Source organism: Pinus tabuliformis, chromosome 7, assembly GCF_031772625.1.
Source record: "Pinus tabuliformis cultivar Carrire ecotype Pingquan chromosome 7, CPIR1, whole genome shotgun sequence".
Taxonomy (NCBI): Eukaryota; Viridiplantae; Streptophyta; class Pinopsida; order Pinales; family Pinaceae; genus Pinus; species Pinus tabuliformis.
Genome location: NC_142293.1, coordinates 1,173,176,744 through 1,173,193,698, shown reverse-complemented (window position 1 = coordinate 1,173,193,698; position 16,955 = coordinate 1,173,176,744).

The following is a 16,955-nucleotide window of genomic DNA, read 5'->3' as shown; positions in this document are numbered from 1 at the left end:
GATCCTATGTATGCAAAATGGAATGTAATGGAGGACCTAGAAAAAATGGACAAAAAATCATTGTTTATCTTTCCCTTGAAGTGAAAACATATTGGAAACCCTAGAGATTTTGTTGATAATGAATCCCTTCCTACCAATGCTCATGCTGAATTTGGGAATGTTTCATTTGTTGTAGGTGGAGTTCATACTATATTACTAGAAGAGTAACCCCTTAATGATTATGTTGTCTATGCCAAGAAAATGATTGATATATTAATTGTAAATGATATTTTTACCACACCAAGAATTTAGTCTATAGAAAAGAATATATGCCACGTTAACATCGTCATACAAAAGAGGGAAGCTTACCCAAGAATAAAAAATATGTAATCTATGCAGTCAAATCACTAGAAAAATGAGAAGAAAATCTCAATCATGGTTGAGTATCAACCATCAAGATGGATTTTGGGATGGATTCATGGAGGTAATGACATCATTTATATGTGTTACTCGACTTCATATTACTTTGCATCATTTTCTATGAGTCATACAATATTCCTCTTTCTTGTTTGAGATTATTGCCTTTCCCTTAGTTTTCATTAAGGGGGTGAGGTTTGATGATGATAGGGACTGTAGTTGCTAATTTTTTGTCTAGCCAATTGATCAACTATATCATGTTGTCTTGTTGTCTTGATATTGGCTTGCTTGATTATATTTGATTACCCATGATTGATCACTAATGATGGGGATATTGTTTAGAATTACTCCTTTCTTGATAAAATTCCCTAGTCATAATAAATCAACGGAAAAACTATGCTATACAATTTGTTTTTCCTCCAATCTATTTTTCTAGGATTTCCATAATTCCTATTTGTACCTCTCAAGGACGACAAGAACCGTTGTTTCTTTTATGGTTGATAATTCTTTATTCTATTTAAATCCATTGTTCTAGCTATTTACCATTGCCTACTTATTTTAATTGTTTCAGGAGGTGGTTTTGAGCATTTTCCTATCTTGTGCATATGCAATATATTTTAATTCAAATATCAACTAAGTTCACTAAAGTTTTGGCAATGTTGAAATTTCTTGATTCATTCATTTATCATCTATAGGTCTCCTATTATTACAATTTAATTGATAAATTTACTATATACAATTTCAACATCCATGTCCTAAGCAAATTGACAACATTCCTTTTTTTGAGAGGATTTTTTTCTAAGGCATTTCTATTTTTATCCACTCATGAGAGTTTGTAATCATCTCACCTTGTTTCCAGTTTCCATTTTTTTTCTTTCTCACTACATTTCACATATGGGAAATGTTAGTGTTATTATTTTCCACTACTACATTTTCCAAATAGCGAACACTTGTAGGTTGAAAGCTCATGTATGTTCTTATGTTCCCAAATATAGTAGCTATCTTTAGCTACATATGGGAATAATCCATTATTATTAATGGAGGTATCCTTTAAGGATATTTGAATACAATATGAGTAATATTTGATACTCGTACATTATCCCTTTCGATTTCTGTCTAAGAAATTTCTTGACTTTTGTGAATCATGTGTGTCATTGATGAATTTAACTTTGATCACAATTGTGGACTTGCTACAAATTCAATACCCCTCAACTTCCTCCATTACTCTCTATGTGTCCTCCCTATAGTATATAGTATGGGAAATTTGGAACCTCCCTTCTCCTCCCCACACACTTTTCTTCTCTAGACCACTTTTCTAAGTGATTAGGGTAGCCTTGACCCTTTCCCTCTTGATTTCTCCTTTAACAAAATAAATTTAACTATTCATATGTCCAATAAGGGGTGGTTGCAAATCAACAAAGTTGGGCACCGTTGCAGTTTTAGTACTTATACCTCTACCACTATTCATATTATTATAGATATTACTCCATTTTTTTAATGAAATTACTCTAATGTAATTCTCTTGAGCTATTATATTTCTAGTTAATATGAACTGTAGGAGCAATACAATTGTGACTTTTTTAGCCTTATGATATATTGAAGCTGGAATAAATTTCTCCCCATGAAAAATGTGTCTTGGATATATGTTTTAATTTCTCTCCAAGTAATTCATTCTCATAGTGATTCATTATTGAAGGATAACCAATGGAAATATGATTAAAAATTGTAATTAGTAACATAACAAGAGAAAATTGCATTTTCTTAATCTATAGGCTTTGTTGGGAGATCCTTTGGCATGCCTATCTTTTGAATTTCCCTTTGGATAGATGAAAGTGGAAAATGACTCTTCACGGATGGTCACAAGATATAGAGGACCACCAATTATCACCAAATCCATTATTCGAGAAGGAGAATAAATTAAAGAAAAGGATCTTTATCTGTTTGTAAATGGATCCCAAAACATATAATTATACATAAAGTTCCCCTATTCTATGGTTCTCCTCAATCCTTACATTTATATATTTACAACTATGTTGCTATGCGTTAATTCTAACCTAAATTGAATGCATGATAGGTTGATGTGTTATAATGAATGACCCATGATGAGGTTTTTCGATCGATGAATTCACTACCACATTATCACTTGAGTTGTATCTGGGAATTTAGGTGCGACAAGTAATTTCCTTTTTACTTAGAAAATGTTAGATGGATTTTAGGGTTTTTTTCTATTGACACCTAATCATAGGGATTGGGTGAATAATTGTAACTAATGTAAATAAATAATACTGGAAATGGAGAGTCATCAGGAGATGAAACTAAATAGTCACTCCCTCTTGTATATAATAATGAACTACCTAAATGAATAATACAATCTCATTTTCGAGGAGTTACCTCTCGGCCTCACATGGTATCAGAGCGAGCTCTATTTTTAGCATTCTTTCCCTTGTAACTCCCTCCTACCTATGTTCTACCTATTTTGCAGAACTGACACCTCTACCATACCCTGAAGCCTAAACCCATCTTACCTACACCGTCAGATGCATTTTCCATTCCACCGTCGTGTGTCGAGTCTCCAATCTCATATGTGTTTTCTATTGTGCTTGGAGTAGTCCTAGAGGGTGTTCTCCACACACAGTGCTTGGCCTCCAGGTCTCCATACCACTGTGCTCAGCCTCCAGTAGACCTCCATGCCTTTGAATTAAATCTGATGAAGAATTTCCACTGGCAACTACTCTTCCTGCGAACATTCCAACTTCCGTAGGCCCTTCAGTTGTACCTGGTTCGAGCCCTATACAAAAATGTGATGAGCGATGAAGTGGAAGTATGGTGATACCTCTCATGCGGTGAGCGTGGTGATACCTCTGGTGTGGTAAGTTGTTCCACATTCTATCTTTCTTCCAAGTGTTAACTCTTCTCACAAAGATTAACAAGGGTACTATTGAAATTATAACACTTGTGGAGCTTATTAAGAAAGGAGACAAGGTCGGTTCTTCCGAGGCAGCTTTGCTTGTGAAGCTTGGAATTAGAGCATTTTCATATGGACTGGTTGTGAAGATTGTATATGGCAATTGATCGGTATTTGATCCAGAGGTTCTTCATCTCACAGAGGATGATTTAATAGAAAAATTTACTGCTAGTATTTCTACCATGACAACACTTTCTCTTGATAGACAAATTTCAACCTCTCCACATACCACCCCTCCTTCTCTAGTACACTGTCCTCCATATATGTTCCTCCTGCAACGCAGCCTCTCCACATATGGTCTCTCCTGACTATTATATATCCATTGCCTACATTAAATGACCCACATACCAACTCTTAAAAAAAATGCCCTTACTACATTTTCTTTAAATCAAGAGAATGGTTTCAAAAAAAAAAACCAACAAAAGTGCATTTTTTTATATATATTGGTAGTAGCAATACATTTTTTTTATAGTACACAGATTTTTAAAATGCATTCATTGATATCTATAGTGGGAGTGGTTCTCACAGGTAGGGAAAATTATCCTCAGTGGTTTCAGAAAATAAAACACACTCTCATTTTTAATGAGCTGTGGAAAGGAGTGTGTGTTGGAGACGGAGACAAAGAGCCTGAAAAACCTACCTCAAACAAGGAATTCAGCATTTGAGAAAATAAGATCAGCAAGGCTTATGTATTGATTGCAGCATCAATAAATGAAGAGGTGAATCACCATATTTCACCATTTTCAAATGCTTTTGAATCCTTACAAAACTAGAAGGAACCCTATGAGCCACACTCTACACTTGAAGTTGTTCAACTCATGATTAAATTGTACAACCTTCAATTACAAAATGATGATTCTCTTGCTCTTGCATCAGAAGTAATTTATATTATGCATGATATCAAAGTCACTAATGTTGAACTAGACATTCATCTAATAGCTTTTCTCAATTCACTCTATCCCACTTACTCAAATTATCTTGAGTCATTACAAGCGAATGGAAACCTCAAAGTTATTACCTTTGACTCCCTTGTGAAAAAAATTGTTGAAAGAGAGAAAGCTTTTGGGAAGAAGAAACCACCTCAGTTTTCTGAAGAGAGTGTGTGTCCTGCACATAGAAAGAAGATTATTGCTCAAGATTCTTCCAAAGGAAGAGGTGGGCGAATAGAAAGAGGAAGAAATTTCAGAGATAGGTGGGCAGACATTCTCGAGGAGAAAAGTCAGATTTGCACTTGATAAGCTGCAAAAGAGATGGATCACATGATGCATCCACATGCAAGTTTCCTTGGGAAAGAATTGAGTAGGAAAGAAACCAAACGAAAGGTAAAACTAATGAAAGAGAGAAAGGTAAAGTACCTGAATCCACTCACTATGTTTTGGCACACTGTAATATTGGATTAAATGAAGACTTATTTAATGCTTCATTTGCTTCTTGGAAAAATGATTGGTTGTTTGATTCAGTAATGACTTGCCGCATGAATTTTAGAATAGATTTTTTTGAAGAATTTAATGACAATGTTGATGGAGAAGTATACTTTGCAGACAGATCAAAACTCAAGCCATTAGGGCTTGGTACAATCAGGCTTAAATTGCCTGGTCTTCCACACATTCTTCTACATCATGTTTTAAATCTCCCACAGTTGAGGAGAAACTTGTTGTCCTTGGTCCACCTCCGCCGGCAACGAAATTCCATTCATATGTTTGATGGCAGGCTTGAGGTGATAAAAGCATCAGACCACTAACTTGTCATGACATGGATAGAAGAAGAAAGGCTTCTCAAGCTGCAGGGTACCTTTGCTTGTGAACAAAATTTGTCAAACAATTCTCATTATGAAGAAGATACATTGCCATCAAGTTTATTATGGCATGGTAGATTTGGACATTTGAACTATGACAGCCTCCGCCTGTTGAAGATAAATGGTGTTACCCGTTTGCCTACAATTCCTAGAAAACCTAGGCAATGTGATGCTTCCATTCTACGAAAGCATAGAAAATAATCTTTTCATGATTCACATTCCAAAGCACATAGAAAACTAGAACTCATTCATTCAAATTTATGTGGTCCAATGCCTATTCCTTCTGCAAATGGAAATAAATATATGATGACATTTGTTGATGACTACACCAGAATGTGTTGGGTTTATTTATTGAACAAAACATCTGATGCTTTTCAAAAATTCAATAAATTTCATACATGTATTGAAAATGACGCATAATCTCATATTGGCTCTATTTTCACTGATAATGGAAAAGAATGCACTTCAAATGAATTTTAAAACTATCTTCGCCAACATGGGATTAAACATCAAAAAATTGTGCCTTATAATCACCAACAGAACAAAGTAGCTGAAAGAATGAATAGGACAATCTTAAATATGGTGCGCTCCATGATGTTTTTCAAAAATGTAAAATTGTTGTTTTGGGCCGATGTATTTCTATGTGCTGTATATGTAAAGAATAGATGTACATCTAATGCTCTTAGAAACAAGACTCCTTATGAAATGTGGTATGGGCACATCCCTTTGATAAAGCATCTCAGAGTCTTGGGTTTCACATGTTATGCCTTCGTACCAAAGGTACATAGGAACAAACTTGGTGCAAGAAGTCCCAAGTGTATCTTCCTGGGGTATTCAAACACCTCCAAATCATACCATCTCTATGATTAAGTCAATATAAAGTTTGTTATATCTAGATATGTAATCTTTCTTGAATCATCCAAAACTGACAATGTTGTTGAGCAGTAGCTTGATCGCTTGGACAAATTCACAAATTCAAAATAATTTCAGGAATTTGATAATCAGATTCCATATCTTGAAGGGGGGATTCCTATAGTAGATCAGCCTGTGGAATGTTTTTTTGAAGAACCCTCCCCCTCGCATGAAACTCCAACAACAGATGATACTTTGAGTGATGTGATTGACATAATTGGGAGACTCAATCTTGATTTAGTCCCAACTCAATCAACAGAGCTACCTCGACCATCTCAGAAAGGTCCCCCAAAGTGGCTCACAAAGACAATTAAAAGTGTTCATCTTGATGAGGTTGGAAAGACAAGAACTAGAAATTCAACCCAATAAAATGGAGGTGATGTAGATTACTTTGATTCACCTGTTGATATGGGTGTTTCTTATGATTTTGAATTGAATTTGTCTACAGATTTTGAACCAACTTCCTTCAAAGAAGTTGCTTCTCATGATGGATGGAAAGAAGCAATGCAAAAGAAGCATGATGTCTTGATAAAGAATGCCACTTGGAAGCTAGCTGATCCTCCATTGGGAACAAAACCAATTGGCTACAAGTGGGTCCACAAGAACAAGTATAAAGTTAATGGATCACTTGACAAGCACAAAGCTAGGCTTGTGGTAAAAGGTTTTTCATAGAAGGAATGTGTTGATTATAAGAATACTTTTTCCCCCACAACAAAATGGGCTACTATCCGAACACTCTTTTCCCTAGTAGCCTAGAACGGTTGGAAATTCCATGAAATGGATTTAAAAAATTCTTTCTTGAATGGAGAACTAAAAGAGAATGTTTTTATGTCCCAACCTGAGGGATTTTACATGAAAGGACATGAGCATAAAGTATGCAAAAATTGTGAAATCCTTGTATGGCCTCAAACAAGCACCACATGCCTCATATGAAAAACTAACTGATCATCGTCTGAAACTCAATTTCAAACATTATGATCTTGATGACACAACTTTGTTTGTCAAGAAGGTTTGAAAAACAATTGTATATCTTGTGGTATATGTAGATGATCTTTTGATGACATGGAACAATGAGAGCTACATTGCATCCATAAATAAGATATTGAAGAAAGGTTTTGAAATGATTGATTTGGGATATATTCATTACTATCTTGGTATTGAAGTAACTCAACATCCGAATTCCATATTCCTTTATCAAAAGCAGTACATTGGAGATCTGTTGAAAAAGTTTGGCATGACTAAATGCAATCCTCTGACTACTCCAATGGAGAAAAACTTAAAGCTCACATCCATTGAAGGAAAAGAATTTGAGGATGCAGCAAAGTATAGACAACTTATAGGAAGTCTAAACTACCTGACTACTACCAGACCAAACATTTCGTTTGTTGTTGGAATCCTCTCCAGGTTTATGCAAAAACCTTGTGAGGGACATTGGTCTGCTGCAAAAAGAGTTCTAAAGTACTTGAAAGGAACTGAAGACTTTGGACTAAAGTATACACAGGCGGGCGACTTCAGCTTGATTTGATACTCCGATTCAAACTTCAATGGAGATAAAGAAACTCAGGTATCTACTTTGGGTTATGCTATGTGTCTTGGATCAGAAGTTTCCTCCTCGAGATCACGAAAAAAATTAGTTCCAGCATATTCCACAATTGAGGAAAAATATGTGGTAGCAACTGAGGCAACAAAAGAAATTGTGTGGCTCAGGAAAATTATGGAAGATTTGCACATAAAACAAGTACAATAGACTCCAGTCATGATTAACAATACCTCGGAAATAAAGTTGGCCAAGAACCGAAAGGTCAATGATCGAACGAAGCACATCACTACAAAATATCATGTGAATCGACATCATGTTGAGGCCAACACAATACATCTTTGCAAGTATTCCACTAATGAGCAGATTGCAGACATCTTCACCAAAGCACTTGGAAGAGAAAGGCTTGAAGGATTTAGAGCGATGCTTGTGCTCACCAACATCCCTTCAGATTAAAGGGGGGAAGGTTGAAACCTAATCATAGGGATTTGGTGAACAACTGTAATTAGTGTAAATAAATAATAGAGGAAATAGAGAGTCATTGGAGATGAAACTGAACAGTCACTCCCTCTTGTATTTAATGAACTACTTAAATGAATAATATAATCTCATTTTCGAGGAGTTACCTCGTGGCATGAAATTTTCATGCACGAATAATAGGGATGTTTCATTCAGCTCATTGGAAGGTAGATGTAGTTAGAGGACTTCCCTTGGTATCTCATTAATGGTTTATAGAAAATTTGATGAACATTATGTATTATTTGTGTTAGCTCTTTTTATACTCATTTGAACATGGTAAAAGAGCCAACGTTTTGTGACAATCAAGAAAATCGTTTATTTCTTATAAGTTAAATTTTCAAAATTTTGATCACACAATTTTTTATTAGTGAATGTTAATGGGTATCCTTCTTAAAGAAATACCACCGTAGGATAACCTATAAATGAATCAAATTCTAGGAAATGGCCTTACAAAAATTAGGATTTGCCAATACTAAGGCAACACACAAAGGATTTCTTTAAAGCATGAAATAATCGTTGTGCTACAATAGTCCACATGTAGGTAATCTCCCTTAGAAAGATGGTTAATTGTATTCAACTTTTAAATAATTATTGAATGAACTTCTTATAATATATGGTTAGTATAAAGAAATCATATTATATATTCATAGTAATACGGCATGTCCAATTACTCACTTCCACAATTTTCTTGTGATTCATTTGTTGTTTTATGTTATTAACTATGTGACACAAATACTCCATTTAAGTAGCTTCAAAAGTGAATTTGAATAAAATTAGTAACATACAATTATCGTATAGTTGTACGTATTTAAGTTCCTCCATGTGTCCCTCATAAATAATGGTACAAATCAAGGTATCGTGAAAGAAATCTTGCACAAAGTTGGTTAAGTAAGTTTGAAGTTTTTTATTCACGCTTCAAATGTGAACGTGGCATTATAAAAATAAAAATGCGTTGGAAAATTGATACTGAGGAATCATCTCAATTCGTATTCTTAAATGGATAGGAAGATGAAAAGTCACAAGGGAACTCGAATACTATCTGGAGTCAAAATTACCTCTCAAAAGATGAAACCAAGGGTCACAATAGTATATTTATAGTTTTATCTCATAATGAAATGCATCACATGATTATCAAAATATGCCCTCCATTTTTATGTGTGTCTAATAATGCTATGTTATCGCACGATTTTGTAGGAAATTCAATAGATTTATGAGATATTGGTATGTGTCCTTTCTTTACCATAGGTTTATGGTTGATTCAACTTAGATTTCTGAAGAAGATATAAGTTAATAATGTGGAAAATAGATTTTTATTCTATTCAAAAATATAATAAAAACATGATAGAAATTTAAGGGTTGAGTAGAGCTATATCATGATTCAAGGTTTGTGCAAGGTTAAACCATATTTGAAAAGTTTTTTCTAAATTCTTAGTCAATTCATATTAACATAAATTATATTGTATTTATGATTTTATGGGAACAATTTGTGTTAATATTTCTATATTTTGTAATCATAGAGAAGGTTTCTAGAATATTTGATCACTACATCCGGCTATAAGATAATTTGTAGTAAAAAAACAATTTTTTAGTGGAAAATTTTATAAGAAATCTAAGAGGAATTTGGGTTGAGTGGATCTGTACCATTATCTAGTATGTGTGTACAGTGAAACAATACTTTTTATTATTTCATTATTGATAATTCGAAAGGATGCTACCTAATATTGCAACGAATTCTTTTTTTTTGTTACATAATTTACAAGAATCCTATAGAAATTTCATGTATGTTTAGAATTCTAAGATGATCTAATGTTAAAAGATTTGATTCGACCAATTTAGAATTGACCAAAATTGCTAGCATTTGATTCGAGATCTAGATGAATAGGAGCATTGATTTTATATTTCAATAAAATGGTAGGAACTATTTTTATGAGATTACATGATTGTGCAAGGTCATAAATGGATCTATTGTCTCATCGTCAACATATTGAAATTTTGATATAAATTTTAAACATGGCTAAAGTTCTAAATTTATGTAGCTCTTTTCATAGTGAAACAATATAATTAGGTATTTTATTAATTTATGAGTCAAATTACACATTCAAAATTTTCATCAAATATTAGGATGGATTGAAAGACTAGATTTCTATATCCTTATATTTTAGCAATTTGGATGGGATTTTCTTCAATATTAGAGAGCTTGATAATTACATAAGATAATATTGTAGTGAATATATTCATTTAATGGTTACGAATGTAATAAGAACCTTATTGAAATTTCAAGGTTGAGTAGAGTTATACCATGACTCAACTAACTTACAGTTGGGAAATAATAACTTTAGGGTTTTTTGCCAATTTTGATATGAACCATATCATAAAAATTAAATTAGAGGTATGGGTTAATGGAAAAATAACTTTTTATATGTCTAAAGAAAAAAGTGGACCGAAGGATGTCTGTAAGATCATATGACTATGTTGTGAAGCTATCTAATATTTAAATTATCCAATGAAATTTTGCTACAAGATTAGATGGTTAGATCTTTATGATAATTTCTTATAATCTCTAAAAACTTCTTCCTACAATTACTAGACTCTATACACTTACTAGTACCCTACAATTAGTGGACTCAGTTATATAAAACCTTATTGTTCCCTATTTCTATGTATAATAAAATTAATGACACTTTGGGTAGAGCTAAAATTAGGAAAAATCCCTAAACGTGTTTTTTCACCATGGATAGATCTAATTGTAGACTCTAGACTTTCAAAGTGAAATAGAACTATAGGTCGATAACCAATAGTCCCAAAATGGGGACCTAATGGATGCATTAGTCGGGTCGGTCATGTCCATCGACCAACATTAGCACATTAGTGACCCTATGAGGTGCAAGGTAAGGGGTAGTAGTTACAATATCACCAACTTGTAATCTACCAAATCCTAAGGGGCAATGCCTAAATCTAGAAAATAGAAGTCAAAGGTAGATCAGAGTGAGGGCATGTCTCCGGTAATGCATGAATGGTCATGGGAAAGGTCCTTCATACCCTAAACTCCAACTCCCTAATAGCCAGAATGCCATACGATAGGAATTATATAGCAGCAAGTGGGAGACTCTATCCCCAACGGTTAGCTATGCTAGTAGTTGGGCTCTCCCTCGACCTGCATATCTATGATATAATATAGCCCTTATACAAAAAATGATGGAGGAACTACACACCTAGGACCTTCATTACTGGCACATGTGGACACTTAGTTAGAGCATGGGACTACATGCAAGATCCTTTCTACATGATTTATTGCCTAATTTGCTCCTCCTTTCACTCCGCAACTCGCTAGTTCTTCTACATGATTTACTCCCTGATTTTCTCCTCCTTTCACTCCGCAAGTGGCTAGTTCTCTCCGGAACTTGTGGTAGGTGTTGCGTCCTCTCATTGACCACCACTATGGAACATTACCTTGGGATCTTCACCCAGTAATGCTATAACATGAGAAATGTAACCTATTTTTTGAATCAATCTTTTTTTTCTTTCGATTCTTTTAGTGTTTTTTCTCTGCAAAGTTGTGTGTTCAACCTTTCCTAGCTAGATTCATCTGTGCAGGTTTTCTGACACATTTACATGGTATCAGAGCCCATAGGTTGCTAGATAAAAGGTGCACCAGTACTTTATTTTGCTGGTATTGCAGCTTGGACATCGAAGATCAACAAAAAAAAGGACTTTTCCAAAGCATCGATCCTAACACCATACAACTATTACGAATGGATGGAGAAAATGCCTCGATACCTTCATAAAAAAGGGTTGTATAGGATTACCATGGCTGTAGAAGTGGAACCCACTTTACCTATAGAGAAATACAAGTACCTCAACCACATGGATGAGGCCCATAGATCCATATGCATGTGCATCTCCCCAAAGTTGCAGTTTCATCTATCTGCCTGCAATACTCCCAATGACATTTGGAAAAAGGTTAAATAACTCTACGGGAAACAGGATGAGATGAAATGGCATCTACTCGAACTGGAGTTGCTCTCATTATATCCACGAAACTATGACATAATTCAAGAATTATTCACCAAATATAATGATCTATTGTTGCAATCCAGGGGTTGTGGAATTAACAAATCCATGGAGGAGAGTTGCCAAGTTCTCCCTATTATGTCAAAGCTCGGACCAGAATAATTCATCTTTGTGTCTACATTCATTCAGTAAGGCTCGCAATAGGTAAATCCTAGACTATGCCTTCTCTCAAAGAGTTCATGGAGTCCCTCACTTTTGATCAAGATAAACTCATTGGCCTGGGGAAAATCAAACCTCCAAAAGCGCACACACTTGCTGTGCATGATTGCAGCCACAATAAAAATCAAAGATCTGATTCAAATTGGAAAAATTAGCAGTAGAAAGACAAGGGAAAAGCATGTTCCCATCGAAAGAAGGAAGGGTACACCAAGCCCTTCAACGACTCCTCCCGCTCCAGAAATGAGAAAGGGAAGAAAGGAGACAAATGCACCTACTGTCACTGAGGATTCCATCCAGAATCCTCTTGCATGAAGAAATAAATTGACAAAATGGAAGAAATCCTTATGAAGCACAACCTTGGGGACCACATCTCTTAGGGTGGGAAGAAGAAAACTAAGGATGTACCACAGGGGAAAGGTAACAATTTTCATGCTTTAGTTGCAATTAACTCTTCCCCTGATGCATGGGTTATAGATTCTAGTGCATCACACCATATGGCTGCTGCAAAGGAAGTCTATTCCCCTTTGGATGCATGCAAAGAATGTCCCATCCTCATGGGAGATGTCTCACCAATTAAGGTCACCAGAAAAGGTATAGTGGAACTTTTACATGGAAGCTTTGAAGATGTGCTTCATGTTCCAAAACTTTCAGTAAACTTGCTTTTAGTTTATCAGATCACTCATTCCAGCACAAGAAAGAGAGTTGTATTCACTCTAGCTGCAGTGAACATATATGACCTACATAGCAGCTCCAAAATTGCAACCGATGAGGTAAACAATGGAACTAGAGTGTATATATTTTCTGAATTTATTGAATCTAAATCCTCCTTATTGCTTACACATATTGATGATAATAGTAGGCTTTCACACAAGAGGTTTGGTCACTTAAATTACAAGTATATGTATTAGCTAAGCAAGCATGATCTGGTGGAATGCTTGCCAAATATCAGTTTCTCCAATGGATTTTGTGAAGGGTGTGTCCTTGGCAAACATCCTAGAGAAAATTTTGATAGCGACAAGACTCACAGAGCATCCTCTCCTCTAGATCTGATCCATAGTGATCTCATGGGGCCTTTTCATCATCCTTCCATTAACAAAGAAAGGTGTGTGCTTAAATTTATTGATAATTTCTCATGGTATACTTGGGTGTATCTTCAGAGGGAAAAATCTGAAGTTTCTCTACACTTTGCAGATTCCAAAGCACTAGTTGAGACATAGTGAGAGAGAAATATCAAAGCCCTCCATACAGAAAATGTGGGGGAATATGTTAACACAACACTTCAAAAGCTTTGCCTTCAATTTGGCATACATTTGCAGCACACAGTTCCATACACTCCACAGCAGAATGGAGTTGCTGAGAGAAACAACCGAAATCTCAAAGAAATGGCTTCTTGCATGTTGCATGCTAAGTCACCACCTCATAAGCTATGGGTTGAAGCACTTAATTCTGCTAACTACATCCATAGGAGATCTCCTTAAAGATCTGTCAAGGATCAGACCCCCTTTGAGGTTTGAGGCAACACTAAACTGAGGGTCACCCACTTCCATGTTTTTGGCTCCCGAGCATGGGCCATGATCCCCTCTGAAAATAGGAGAGCTCTTGATCCACAAAGCATTGAGTTCATCTTTGTTGGATACCCTGATGGTATGAAGGGATACTGACTCCTGATTTCCACTACAGACAAGCTCATCATTGAGCGAAATGTCCAATTTGAGGAAAGCCTCTCGCATGCACCTCAATTGCCACATGCAGACACCTTTTATCTACCTCATGACTGAGATGATGACTCAGTACCCTTAGATGCAGATACAGAGTATGCAGATGCTGAGGTAGAGCCTTCAGATGCAGAGACAGAGTCTTTAGATACAAATCTAGTGCATGCAAATCGAGTTTCCAACAGTGAATAAACTTCCCCTGTCATAAATTAGAGAACAAGGAGGTTAAGTGAGATATATGCAAAATACCACCCAGCTACTAGAAACGGTCTTGTGGGGGATAATTTTGATCCGCAGAGGACTAGCTTACATTTTATTGAGCCTCCTCTTACCCTCACTACAACTGAACAACACCATCCTGGCATTGTCATTTGGCTCAGTCTTCAATCTGCAGTCTTATGTTGAGGCTGTTGGGCATCCCTCTTAGGAATCTACCATGGAGGAGGAGTACAACTCCCTCCTCGAGAACTAGACCTAGGATCTGGTCCCCCTTCCTTTAGGAAGGAAACTTGTTTGATGCAAATGGGTCTACAAGACAAAGAGTGCTGCAAATGGGAAAATCATGAGACATAAAGCCAACCTAGTAGCCAAAGGCTTCTAGCAAGTGCATGCAATTGATTATGATGAGACCTTTTCTCTAGTAGCAATAATGGATTCCATACGCCTTGCACTTGCCGTTGCGGCTGCCCAGGGGTGGGAAGTACATCAGATGGATGTGAAGAATTCCTTTATTCATAGAGAACTATCTGAGGAGATCTACATGGAGCAACCACATGGTTTCATTCAGGTTTCATCTTTGGTCTACAGACTGAAGAAGTCTCTCTACGGCCTTAAGCAGGCCCTAGGAGCTTGGTATGTGAAGATGGATTCTTTTCTCTTATCACAAAAATTCGAAAGATGTAAGTCTGATCTGAATGTTCACATGCTCAGGACACATGATTCTCTTCTTATCTTAGTTTTGTATGAGGATGATCTCCTGATCACTGGTAGCTAGACGTCAAACATTGCTGCAGTCAAGAGGACCTTGCATGATAGGTTCTTGATGATGGAAATGGGTCCATTACACTTCTTTCTTGGTCTTGAGATTAGGCAGGATGCCAGAGGCAACAAACTCTCTTAAATTAAGTATGCATGGGATCTCCTCATGATATTTCACATGACTAACTGCAAGCCAGCACCGACTCATTTTTTTTTTAGGCTCCGCCTTGAGGATGGAGGTGACACTCCATTAGATGACATTACTCTCTACCGAAAGCTAGTGGGGAGCTTACTATACCTTACCCACTATAGACCAAATCTCTCATATGTAGCAGAGGCAATTTCCAGATACATGTGGTAGCTGCATGAGCTACACTAGAAAGCTACAAAGCGCATCCTCCGATAAGTGCAGGCCACCATCACCTTCAAGATTCAGTATGCAGCAGGCAGTACATTAAATCTCCTTGGCTTCACATAGTCTGATTGCATGGATGATAGCATTGATCACAAGTTCACCTTTGGATATTCAATCAGTCTAGGGTCTGGCCCTATCTATTGGTCAAGTAAGAAGCAGGATGCAATTGCTCTCTCTTTGGCTGAGGCCAAGTACAAAGGAGTATTCAACATCACCATTCGGGCTCTGTGGCTACAATACTTTCTCATTGAGTTGGGCGTCTAGTTTCACCAGCCCACTGTCAAATTTTGCAGGGATCGAATACATCGGTAGTAGACGAAGCACATAGAGATCCATATGCACTACATCAGAGACTTAGTACATGATTGCGTTATTGATTTGTAGTTCTGCCCTCCAGCAGAATAGACTGCAGACATCTTCACCAAGACATTGACTAGGTAGAAGTTTCACTCTTTGTGTGATCGTCTTGGAGTGAAGGACACAATTTCATAGCAATTGTCTCTTCCTCCTCTTTCCTTTCGATTACATTGTAATTTGAGGGGGGAGGGGGGGTTGGGTTCCCACAAGGTTTTCCTTCTTTCCTCAATTTTAGTACAAGTTGCACTGTATTTTGGGTGACTTTTAGCCTTAGTTTCCAGGGCCCATTTTCTATTTTTCCCCATAGTGGTGTTCATGGGGGGTGTTGGAGGTACTACACACCTAGGATCTTCATCACTGGCACATACGAAACTTAATAAGAGCATGGGACTACATGCAAGATCCTTTCTGCATGATTTACTCTCTGATTTTCTCCTCCTTTCACTCCACAACTGGCTAGTTCTCTCTGGAACTTGTTGTAGGTGTTGAGTCCTCTCATGGTTCAAAACTATGGCACATTACCTTGGGATCTTCACCTAGTAGTGCCACATCATGAGCATTGTAACCTATTTTCTGAATCAATCATTCTTTTTGTTCTTTCGATTCTTTTAGTGTTTTTCTCTGCAAAGTTGTGTGTTCAACCTTTACTAGCTAGATTCATCTATGCATGTTTTCTAACACACTTATAAAAAACACTTCAGCCTCTCATTTGGGCTCGAGCTCAAATTCAAAGATTAAGAGCTTTCAATTAATAAGAGTCCGCCATACGCGAGTGCATAAATGACCTTTTCATATTATAGATAGAAAAATTGAGTGCCCATTACTCATATAGAGAGTACTTTAGGTCGAGGATGATCACTTATAACACACCTATATAAAACTTGAAGCGTTGATGGAATTTTATCCGTCTTTTCTTTATTTGGTTGAGTGCTCTCCTGTCAATCAGTAGAGATCTTACTTAAGTCCTCTCCCTTTAGTGTTCGGCGCTCTCCCATCCTAAGAGCCCCTCATGTCAGTTGAGTGCCTTATTGTTCCCTATTTCTATTTATAATAAAATAGATTACACTTTGGATTGAACTGAAATTAGGAAAAATCCCTAAACGTGTGTTTTCACCATGGATAGATCCTAGATCGTG